Below are 12,564 nucleotides of genomic sequence, written 5' to 3'. Positions count from 1 at the left end.
GGTACTCGGAGATTATTGCGTAACGGAAGACCGTTCCTAAAACATTACCAAATTAATTCATTAGCTGTGATTGTGCCTAATTTACGTACCAGTTGCAACACGAAAGCGCCGATATTTGCGTCTGGAGGTTAAGTTCTCGTTGCGCGTCATTTCTCGATGTCTGTAATGGAATTATGAAACTCAATGCGTCTTATTCGCACTTCATGAAAAGCCGTTGTACAATCAATCTTGAAATCTTGTCAATTCCACAGATTCGAACAAATTATTTACAACAGTTGCGGCGTTGATCACGAAATCCTTAAATGGCGTCAAACTGAACGAACAGCTGATCGTTTCGTACAAATTACGCGATTGTAAGTATGCAGAAAACGTTGTGCAAACTGTCAGACTTTCATTTCGTTGTATTGAATCGATGAGTAAAATACACGTTCATAAAATGACTTTTGCAATTCGGTAAATGAAAGCTTCCGTCACCAGATGGCGTCGCTATCGATATTTTCATTTTCCAATATGAATTTGTGCGAAACCTTTCTGCGAGACATTGCGGTAAAAGTTGAAATTTTTTTTTTTTTTTTTTTTGCAAAGGAAACGTACAACAGCCTATCTCACCGAACGAAATCGGGTTCCGAATATCAGGTTCCAGATCTTCGCTGTCGCGTTTCAACCTGCGGTTTTATAGGCGGTGTGTAGTGTACAGGTAAGCGGGTTCTTCGCTCGCCGTCCATTTCCACGCGGACCGTTCGCAACGCGTTTTGAATTACGACGCGTGTATCGGATGCGGTTTTTACGCAATCAAAACAACGAACTTTCATAAATAATTCCGATAAAGACTATTATAATTTACAATCTCAGGCATAAAATTCAGGACGACTCATTCGGAGAACGGCGCGTCAGCCAATTAGGCACATTACGACGCTTCGCGTTGTGTCACGCACACACACACACACACACGCATGCACGCACACACGTCTTTCTCTGTGAACTTCCCGTAATAATGCTTCGTTCGATGAAATTCGGGCTCCCTAATTATTGTACAATCTGAAACAACGTGCATAACTAAACCTCGCTTCAAATCACTCCGAGAACAATTGTGTCGTCGACGTTCACTCCGTTGCCATATTAGCCGTCGGACGTGCTTGTACCTGCGCTGTAGGATTCCCTGGAAATTCTACGTACGTCAGAAAACAACCAAGCGATTGTTTAATTCCGTTATTGCAAACTTGACAAAAGATTTAATCGGACTGTTATTTGACACACGTATATTGTCATCGAACATTTCACGGCCGTTCTTATATTTTATTATTCCTTTTACAAACAAGGCCAAATTTTTTCCGTCAAATTATTGCACTATTTCTTCGTAACGTTATCTTACGCTATTATTTCCAAAATTCATCATGACATCCTGCACGCATATGCCAAAATATTGATTTAACTTTGAAATTTTTATTGTTTCAGGTAAGAATATTTTTTATACCTAAACCGGAAGGAAGAAGTTTCCGTACATTTCCTGAACACTGATAGCTGCAATTGAGTATCGAGAGAAGGAAGAAAGATCTTCATCACGATTTTTTGGTGCGTATAGTGATTTACCGTTAAAGCCATAAACTGTTGTTTCGAAGAGATATCTATACTATGCTTAGAAGTATTCCAAGCTTTCGAACAGCTGACTTTAATCTGCACCTTCTTGTTCCTTATGTTTTATCCAACTTACTTTATAACCGCGGAGGCGAACGAGACGCGTTAGTCCGATCTTAAGGAAAACGTTAATCCAACCAAGGATGTAGCCTCAGGTTTTACACGCACGTCTATACCATCTACAGTCATAAATTTCTCGACGAACATCATATCGCAGCTCGGTTGCAGAAAGTTTTCAAGTATAACGTGCACCGAAACAACCAATTGCCCAACAAAGAAATAAAACCTCCACGTGAAACGAAACAATCTTTTTACCCAACCGGTCGGTACGAATAATCCTGACGGTAGGCTTTTGAAGCGATGTCCTTAATTTTAGAGAGTCAAGATTTTTCTTGACTTCCTCGTTATTTGAATAAATTTTTTTTTTTCATTTGTGGTCTCTAGTTCGTCTCTCGCGTATTCTCTATTTTCTGTAGTTTGCCATATCTGTTTTGCATAAAACTACCGCGGCGCATTTCATTGATCTGACCACGTAAAATGAAGAAAATAATATCGCGGTGTATAACGGAATTTACTTTTACACTCTCGCAAGTCTTGAATGATGATGGTGCGAACGAAGCCTAACAATTCACGTAAACCCAACGTTGCCGGAGTTTCCGGTTCCTTCTTCTTTTTCCTCTCACTGATATGAGGAGAAACAAAACGAAACCTGAGACCCGTCGGGGACAAGACTTAACACTTCACTAACCAGCCATCTACGGTGTGTTTATGTTTGTATGGATATTCAGAAGTACCGGAAGCGGTGGTAGACATAAGGGAATCTGCGTTCTAGGTAGCAACGCGCAAGACGGGCACGCGGCATCTACATATTTAGGTATGCGAATTCCAGAGACGTTGAAACAATGGGGAACGAGAAAAAGGCGAAAAGGAGGAGAAGAAAAATGATGCATGTTAATTAACAGCTCGTCAAACGCGTGGCATTCACATTTGTCACCGTTAACAAACGATGAAAAAGTATTTTTAAACGACCTCATACCTGCAATTGTTTCTACACTAGGATTGTGATGTATTGCGTAGAATATTTTTCACCCATCTCAAGACTCGAGCGTGCTTATGCTTCGGTGCTTGTATACTTTGTATTAGTATATGCGAAGACGTTTTTTTTTTTTTCACTTCGTTCTCAATTCGAGACGAATCATTTTACTCGGTTGGACAAAACTCGTTTCTAGGATCACGCGATTTCTTTATTTTAAAAGCACCGAAAATGATCCAAACATGGCTAAATGTCTTTGAAAAATTCAAACATACGACTACAGAATGTACGAGAAGTTTATTCGTAGTCACAACGACGAGGAATAAAGATAAGTCTAGAGAAGTACAATTCGGTAAATTATTATTTTCAATTTGAATCGAACAAGTGAGGAAGTGCTTTTTCCCAATGGTATATGTATTAGACTGACTGACTACGGTGAAAATTCGTGCATAAAAAATTCTACAAAAGGGTATAAACTGGGAAATTGGAGGATCGCGGACGGTCTGTTACCATCTTATCTGTCGCCCTGGTTCATTCTCCGAACTCTTCCACTTCTTCACCTTGGACACTGACAAACGCGATTATTATTATATACAGCCGGACATCGACCTCTGAGCAGGCAGGGGTGGCTTCGATCGGCTGATACGCCGCTCGATGAAGGTCGAATACTTTGGAGTTTGGACGCATTTCAGCCTCGAAGGACAAGGGCGTAGGGGCGAGTCACGTGTGATTTTTTAAAAGCGAGCCGCGGGAAAGCTGGCAGTGGTTTAACGTACCTGAAAACGGGAGAAGACGGAGTTCAAGGTTCCAGAAGCGAACCAGCGTCCCAATTATCATTAGTCATACTCCCTCTGCAGCGCGGGAAACAAGGTTGCGGGAATACCGCCGATCCTCCCAGAAGGACGTGGAGGCAAACTTCCAAGTATGGTTACAACACTGCGTACCTTAACCTCGTACCGTGAAGTCTAGGCACAAGATTTCACCACTATTTGCTTGTTCTCCGGCCCGACAATTAGTCCGTACGGAACCTGAGGTACCTTGTACTCTTTATATAATCGCGCGAGGAATAAACCTTACAGCTTCTCGGCACTGTCACTTCGATTTCGCCACTATTGACTAGACGGAATGATCGCACCGGACGGAAACTCGGCTATGGGGGACCCGAGCTTTCGAAGATTTTAATTCAAGTTCGGGAATGAATATTTTCACTTCCTTTTTTTCAAAAGTTGGCAATAATCAGCTTCTATATCGTCGGCGTAGAGGATGCATGGAATTTAATAAGTCTCTGAAACGTAAAACGAAAATTGAAATGTCGGAGCATTTTTCGCAACTAGTTATGCAGTTCCTTGGAATACACGTGCCAAATTAGCAAATATCTTGTGTCCAGAAAGTATAATAACTTCAAAGGTACATTGTGGCATATTTTTTACTGCAAGACTAATTCGTTCAATCTTGTTAAAGGAGGTGAAGATAGCAAAATATACGCGGTATAATGACGTTCAGGAGGTTATCAAATTGTTTCGACGCTTTCATTTTTCGTAGCGAAAAAACTGAAAAATTGAAAACTCAAGGCAGTCCTCAGCTCGTCTCACTTACCCTGAGAGCACATTATACGCTTATAGGCGTATAGTTTACAAAATTGAAATTTTTAACAAAACCCTTTTAGCCGAAGCGAAGGTTATATTTCACAGCTGGAAATAGCCGTGGCATTAATTCATAAGGGCGCACCTGAGCATCCTAAATATAACAAGCTTATACAGGGTTATACCTATCCCCATATATACGCAATCGATAGCTCATTGTAGGCAGCGAGTAAATAAGAAGCTATTTCGATCACAAGCCTAAACGTTCTCCCGAGTATCGATAATATTACAGCCGTTCGTTATCGTAGCTAATTCATAAACGAACGATACGCGATTCCACGGTTCTCCAGCTAGCCGAGACACGATCATTGGCATTCATGTGTCGCCATAAAAGCGCGCGAGCTGTTAGAGCCGCTTATCAGTACCGTTGCTACCAACAGATTCGAGAGTGAATTTCCTTCGCAAAGAGACAATCAATCCACCGGTAGTCTTCCGATTATCACGCTCCGATGCCGACACTCGCTCGACAAGCTTCGAGATAATGGAAACGTGGATGTCGTACGCCTTTATCGTGATTCGGACTATCAGCTGGTGCGCTGTCGGCTGGGTGGCTTCCCGGACATTGCAGTTTGCCCCCCCTCGCTACCCGACACCCACGATCGCCGCTTCATCCTGTTTGCGTATCCCTGCTCCCAGTTTTCCTCCTCGTGTTTACTCCGGCCTAACCCACGTGCAATGCACACACAATCAACCCTCCCGCTGCTGGCTGCAAGCTGCGCTCTCTACGGTAGGTCGATGACGCTGCATCGCATCGGGCACAAGACGTGCCTTTCGGAATGGGTTAGTATTCAGGTCGAATCCCAGCATCCAGAGTCGTGATCGCTCGCTACTGCAGTCTGTTGTAACCAACTGACTTCTAACGAAGTGCCAAGACTCGCTTGCTCTATCGCGCTTGAAGGTGTCTCACGAACGCTGACGAGGTCAGGGGTCAGTCAAGTAACGACCCGACAATAGGCCGAGTACCTTGAGAGAAAAGGGAGACTGCAGCTATAACGTTGCGATGCATCGTCGACGAGGGTTTGATGGAGTGGGACGATTAACAGTTTTCAACAAGTTTGAGGATGCTTTTCAAGACCTACGTTTCCCTCGAGACTTCGTTTTTTTTTTTTTTTTTTTTACTAAAAACGTTTCGTCGCGACAGCAAAGTGCCGTTGCAAATAGATGCGAAGCGATGTCGGCATCAAAGCAAACAGCATTTTCTCCAACTGTTTTCTCTTCGTTCAAAGTTTTATTCAAATGATTAAATTTAATCAACTCTGCAAATAGAATCAATGCTGCAATAGCCAGAAAATGTTAGAATATTGAAGTTAGTAACGTTGAAGCAACGAAATACTGAAACTAAAATCATTGTTTTGAAAATTGAGAACGACTTTAGAAGTTGAATTTACAAAATTTGAATACATTTAGCTTTTCAAAAATTGACTTACTCATTTTTCCTAAAAATGAATCGTTACATTAACGTTTACGAACTTTACTCTCTTAAAGATGCAGTATCGGCAACTATAATCACACTACCAATTCTATTCCAACCATATTTTTTGAATATTAGAACAAACGAAATTTTTCTTAGTACACTATTGGTAAAAAAAAATTTCAAGTCAACAATTAACCACAAAAACCTCAGTGCAGTGTTCTGTTTTTGTTCCGATATATACGACAGCAAAATTTTGTCGCAAAGAGGCGTGCAATTAATCAGAGCGTAGTACGTACCACAGCGTGGATACAGCGACAGCACAATTTATTTGCACATTCGCATCAACTCGGTCAGCTGCTGCTGTAGGACAGACGAGTTGCATGCAAATGGTGTCGTAAACTTATAGCGCCGTCCACTTTCTTAGTTCAAAGGAAAACGCGTTTCAGCTTTCTTGCCTGCAACACGGAGTGGAACAACTGGATCACCTTTGTCCAGGAGTTTTTCGTTCATTCAAATTTTTTCTTAAATTTTTTTTCTTCTACATTCTTCTTGAGCTCGCCTTCGCCTCGCGCGAAGATAATTAACAGCGCGTATCATCGTTCGCATCTTTTGAATTTAACGAGTATAGATGAAGGCATGTACATCTAGATGAGTTACCTAACACAATTCCTTTCTTTTTCACTTTTACTTGTTTTTCTTTTTTTTCTTCTCTTTGGTGGTATTCAACGTCTGAATGTATCGCCTTCCGAAGTAACATCACGTTATTCTAATTATGCCCTCCTCGTGTTATGATTTTTTCACTAAAATTAAACTCCGCACGTAGGTGTTCAGACGAATCGCGTTTAGAAAGTGCGTTGAATTTGCTCAAGGCGGTTTTGAAACTTTGGAATTAGGCTAATTTATTGATAATAACAGTTTTATTTCTATTCTTACAACCGTTTCACGCAAGTTTTCGACCGCTGACGTAACCGAAGGTGAAGATTAAAAACCGACGAAGACTTGCCAGAGATATATATTTTACAGCGGTGAAAATATATGGGAAAAAAAATGAATAAAAATTTACGCTCGAAACGATTTCTTTTCTACGCTCAACTTGTTCTTGCACAGCTTCTTGCATAGAGCACAATGATAAAGATAAACGTAGCCAGAACATTAACCTACATTATTCGTCACGCAACGTTTTCATTTTAGTTTATCCTTCTTTCACTTTTTCATCATTCCATCCTCATTATGCTTGCCGGATGACCGTTAAAAAAGTTGAAATTACGCACCTAAGACTGCAGGTGACGAAACGAACGTACTTTAAAAACCTGGTCTGAAAAACAATGCGTCGCATAAACAATGAGAAATGGGATTTATTTGAATTTCACGGGGATTCTAATGCGACCCGAACAACAATTAGGCAGCATATTCCGTCAGACTCTTGTAAAAAATTTCCCAGATTTTCGCTCCGACGATACGTATTTAAGATATAACTAATTGCAAGCGACGCGACTTACCAGCTCGCTAAGAAAAATGAACGAAGATATACCGGAGTGAGTTACAAAGGTCTTTGAGTCTACACAGACGCGAAGACCGTCAGGTTTTCATGGTATAGGGTGGTTAAAAGTTATGAAAAGCTTTCGGTGAGCGTGCAAGACTTTCCCCGTGAATCATTAAGCAATGTGCCTGCGTGGATACTTATAAATTTATACAGGAAGACGAGGTGGAAGCGTCACAACGATAAGTACGCGCAACACATCCTCGTTCCCGAAACTCTAAACGATCCTAATCCTAGTGTATACTCAATCAGGCTAGGCATCAAGAATTTTCTTGACGGAGCGGGGAATATTTTGACACAAAAATTAGTCAAATCCCTGATTGAATGTGTTTGAGAACAATGAAAGTTTGCTAGGTGGTGCAAGATAATTATTACACCTAATTGCTCAATTTCCAACGTGTACTAGGTATTGTACTCGTATGTATAAGCGATTAATATTCAATGGAAGGTACACGTATAGTACACTTTGAAACACAGTCGTTAGTTCACGCGTTCATGAAATGCTAATTTCTGTTTTAATTGAGAATTTTTGCGCACGATCGGTGTCTAGAGGTACAAAATACGCGTTCAACACGACGAAAGCGATTTGTAATTTCTACATGTTTCTCTATTGTGAAAGCCACATCAACAGATTATTATCTCATTGTTAGATCTTTCACGCCGAAGAGAATGGTTCGTTCTGGTGAACTTTGACCGTTAAGAAACCAAAACCCGGTATGTACGAATCACGCGCAAAGAAAGTGGGTAGAGTGCGTCAAGCTTTATCGTAATATTATAAGATAATTTTGGTGTATGAGATTAGAAATTTCGCCAAATTTCCTTTCGAAAGAAACGTCGTTTCGCCAACCTGAATTGAATTTCCATAAATCGTGTACGCGTCAAGTTACAAAAAGTTGATGGTCTCGATGTAAGAAGGTCGTAAAAATTTCACGATGACTTGTTACTATACTCGGCAAGCATAACCGTTTCTTGCATTTTTTAACCCCAACCGGCGCTTCTCTCTCGGAGCTGGCTTCACGAGTCGCAAGTGTTCGGACGTTATCCATTACGGACAAAAAGCACGCCGCGTCTTTACGGAGGAAAGTGTTATTCGTACGTGGTAGTGAATAAGTAGGTGGATACTTGTAGGTGCGCCCTAGTCTAGTCGAGCTTTGCATAATAGAGAACATCAGATGGTGCAGATCGGTTCGCAGACTAGAGCGTAGTATACCTATCCTCTCGGTAGGTAACGAGGGTTGCATATTTACTGACATCGAAGATCCACTTGAAATTCCTCAGGTCGGGTTTACCTGGGATATGCGGTGCGAGAAAATAGGGTTAAAATCATTTTGTCACTCGTCTAAAGACTTCTTAAAAAAATTTTCAAACAACTTTCATCACTGGGCACTCATGTTTTTCGGTTCTTTTATAGATACTTTTTTCTAAAGCAAAGGAGAAGAAAGTGTCGGCACATTCGTTACGTATACGTAGGCGGATTATCGATTATTGCGTGAAAGTTTCAGTCCAATATTTCAGTCTCTTTGTTACACGCGATAAATCCTTGGAATTAATTTTCCGGCCTAGACGTAAAGTATCACAGAGGCAGAAACCGTTCGCCAATACTTCCAAATAATGATAATAATTTGTCACAAAAGGCGCAATTATTCGCAGTATATCGGATTCGTTATCGCCGAGCAAATAAGCAAACTCTGAAGCAAGCGCAACCCGCTCTGATTTTCGTATTATATTTTTCATCTCAATTCTCCAATTTCCTCGACGAACTGATTAATGAGTATCAGCTTTTGAGGCTAGTGGCGTCGGTTAGTTAGCGGTTGTTGGCGATATTGATTATTCCAAAGAGTCAAAACCGTCGACTACGGGTCGTCGGTTTAAGGGTCGTTGGACTTGGAATTTCCAGGCGTCAACGCACTGGCGTAGTAACATGCTTACCCGCCTATTGCGTACTTAGAGATAGGCGTTCTTACGAAGCTGAAGTTAGTGCCAGCCTTGTATCATATGCCTTAAAGCAACGTTGAACAAAAATAAATCATTTTTTTTCCAGCTTCGGAATAGCTTCTAAGGAGTTGAATTTGGAAACTATCAATTTCTTCATACCGTACTTTCACGGTTTACCGAATCTCGAAAAGTATCTTAAAGTTGCGAAATAACGAATTTTCCTAAAACCACGTCGTTACATTAACGCTGCCGACTTGAACCACATGCATTTGTTTAGAAAGCAATCGCCCGTCTTTCTTTCTCTCTCTTTTTCCCTCTTTTTTAACTTTCGCTGGTAATATGGAAAGAGATTTGTCGTCTCGAATAATCGCCTCCATTATCCGTGATGCAGCGGTGTTCTCTGCGGCGTAAAATTAACCTGAAAAGAAATTGCGTCTGGTACAGTGAGTAAATTCACAGTGCTTACGTGCAGTATAATGGCTGCTGGATGCGCTGCATAAGTGCACAAGATTCTCCTGGGCGAAATATGAATAGGCGCGTGTGGTCTGGTTGTCGTTTCTGTTTCGTACGTTACATGCAAGTATAGCGTACAGTAGGCACGGCTTTTCAATGATCTGTGACTAGTCATCCACAGAACCGTTCCGAAGGACATTGTCGTAAATATTCTGGCCTTCCGTCGAACCGTGACAAGCGGTTCAAGACCTTGATTAACAAACCGGTACGCTACGTGTTGTAACAGAACCGCGAAAGAGGGCTTAGAGTACGATCCACAAATATTTCTATATTCGATGCACTGAGAGAAATTTTTAGTTCCGGTCACCGCTCAGTTCTTAACTATTTTCATTTTTTACCACAATCGAAAAATATAGTTTTAGGTACAAAATGAAAATTAGTTTTATAGCTGTTGTCGGAAAGTTTAGTATCCGTTACTATTCTTTCTCATTATCATCACTGTTGCTATATGTTCTTGTAACTGTTGCGAAAATTTAATGCTTGTGCAACAATAAATTGATTTCAAAGATTTATTTAACTGAAAAGTTATTATTAACGATATCTGTTTTACTGAATTCTTCTAGTTACTGTAACAAATGAAATTTTTCTCAGTGTGGCCCGATGTAAGGTTAAGTCGGTGGGTGTCGGTACGGTGGTTGGTGAAAATCGGACCTGTTAAAAAGTCGAAACGTCTTCCGAGATTCCCGTCGCTCTGAATTTTAGCCCGAATCCGTTCCCAGCAAACGCTACATGGGACTACGCGAGTATCGGTATGAAATAAAAGTAGGTAGGCAAATAAACTGGAGCCATATAAAAAGGAGGTTAGCGAGACGTGAAAGAATTCATAAAATCAAGATTTAGTTAGCGTGCGTGCGGAAGTCGTCGTTACATGTATGCAAGTATAACGTATGCGAGTGCGGTCGAGGTTAGCTAACCGAGTCGAAATAAACGTCGTAAAGTTTAAGCCGACACGCGGTTGTTTCTCGCTTCGCAAAAATCGTGACAGGTCACGGGCCGCGGCGAAATTGTTGCCAGTGGTTTATTCATTCCACGTGAGAAGAGCGCGTTAGACCCGGGATATAAGGGCCTGAGCTCGCCTCCGGAGTATCATTTGCAAAATTGCCTTTATGTAAGTTCACCCCATCGGATATGCGGAGTGACTGCAGTCCGAAATTTGAGAAGCAAAAAGAGAAAAGAGAAAGAGGAAGAGAGAGAGAGTAAAAAAGCGAAGACGTACCGCAAAGTCCTTCGGCTGAATTATCTTCACTCGGTGCAGGATTTCTTGAAGACTTACGATCACCCCTGCCATTTGTTTATTTCGCCACACAAGATTGAAAAAAAAAACAACATCCAACTTTAATATCCGGATCATCGCGTTACGCCTAATTATTCTCCTCGAAAATGAAGAAATTACGGAAAAATTAACGCGAATAATGAAAAGAACAAACAACTCGTAAATGTTGAGAAATCTAGTAACGCTTATCGCAGTCATTCCATGTCGTCTATGTTGATACATGAAAAAATCGAACGTGTGTTATATATTGCAATTAATTGCTGATCGTGAGTTGTACATGTAAGATCGATTTTCTCGTCGGTACACCACCACTACTAATAACCCATTATCCAATCATCCGCATAGCAGCAGTGTTTATACTACACATATACCCATACAAGATATTTAGCGACGTGGTTTATAAATCGTGACTAATGTCGGTGGGAATTCAACTCGCGATATCCTCCCATACGCCTATAACGAAGCTGTTCCTAATCTCGCTGCAACCTGATGGCTTATAGGTGCGTTCACAGATTGTCTCATTTGTATCGTTTTCCATGCGCAAAATAATCTTCCTAATTGAAAAAAAAAAAAAAAAACAAAATTCAGATCCACGTACAATACTCAAGATGAAATTGCGTACGTTTCCGTTTTTTTTTCTTTCGATCCTTCTCATTCACGGGTATTCAATGATGCAGAGGTTCAAGAATGCGGAAATTTTTTTGAATCGCATATTAACCAAGACCAAAAAAATTGATGATAATGAGGCTTCGCTATGCGTACCCGAACATAACTCGACCAGCATAAACGTATTTTTACCTTGCGAAACAGACAATTTTCAAAATGAAAGTAAATTGCGAAGGGGTCTGTATGTTTAATATATATATATATATACATATATATATTTTTATTTTGTTTTTTTATCTTTTCACTTTGCCGCGTTGGCTAAAGAAGGACCCAAAAGAGTTGAAATATTAAAGTGGTTTAGAATTTAAGAAGGAAACATGAGAAAGGTCGTACCTACTCCGGTTACGCAGTGCCGCAGATATTGCGGCGCGCAAAAAAGCGACTCTTTAAGCCAAGCTCGTCTAGTTTAAATGAAAAAGGTGAATGTCCTGTCTCAGATACATATACCGTCCTGAAATTGTCTCCGAATGTAAATTATGCGTATATTTTGTCATTTTGTGGCAAATAGCAAATACATTCTTTTACTTCCAAGCAATGAAAATGATGAAAAATTGGTAATTAAAAATGAGGAGAAGCCCAACACCCAGATTGCAGCGCGAAGTGCTTCATGTGTGGAAATTCGATTATTCGAAAGCTATTAACGAACCAATTAGAACGAAAGCGACGAAGGTCCGAAGGTATTTTTACAGTAATTAACTCGAAATTGGACGGAAGACGCTCCGCGAACCGGCCGGATGTTCCGTAATTTCGAACTCTGACCCAGCAGATCCAATATTCTTCCCATTTCACCTGTCGGCGCGAAACTGTTGCAGATGTCACCGAGGCATTAATTGTACCTTACAGAGATGAACGGAGCCTCTCGCTGTCACGGATAATTTCACTCCGAAGTGGAATTAGAAACCTCGGTAAATT

The 12,564-nt window shown here is 40.8% G+C and overlaps 1 protein-coding gene across 1 annotated transcript in view; it reads left to right on the top strand.

Moving 5' to 3' along the window:
* The first annotated feature begins 1,551 nt into the window (after positions 1-1,551).
* LOC107221471 overlaps positions 1,552-12,564 on the top strand; it is an 85,883-nt gene continuing 74,870 nt past the window's right edge. The window contains exon 1 of the mRNA XM_046744465.1: positions 1,552-1,572. The gene's annotated coding sequence lies outside the window, so the exon portion shown is untranslated. The remainder of the gene's footprint in view (positions 1,573-12,564) is intronic.

The sequence above is a fragment of the Neodiprion lecontei genome, chromosome 6 (assembly GCF_021901455.1).
Source record: "Neodiprion lecontei isolate iyNeoLeco1 chromosome 6, iyNeoLeco1.1, whole genome shotgun sequence".
NCBI lineage: Eukaryota > Metazoa > Arthropoda > Insecta > Hymenoptera > Diprionidae > Neodiprion > Neodiprion lecontei.
The sequence above is the reverse complement of the archived record's forward strand: the minus strand, read 5'-3'. Positions and strand labels throughout refer to the sequence as shown.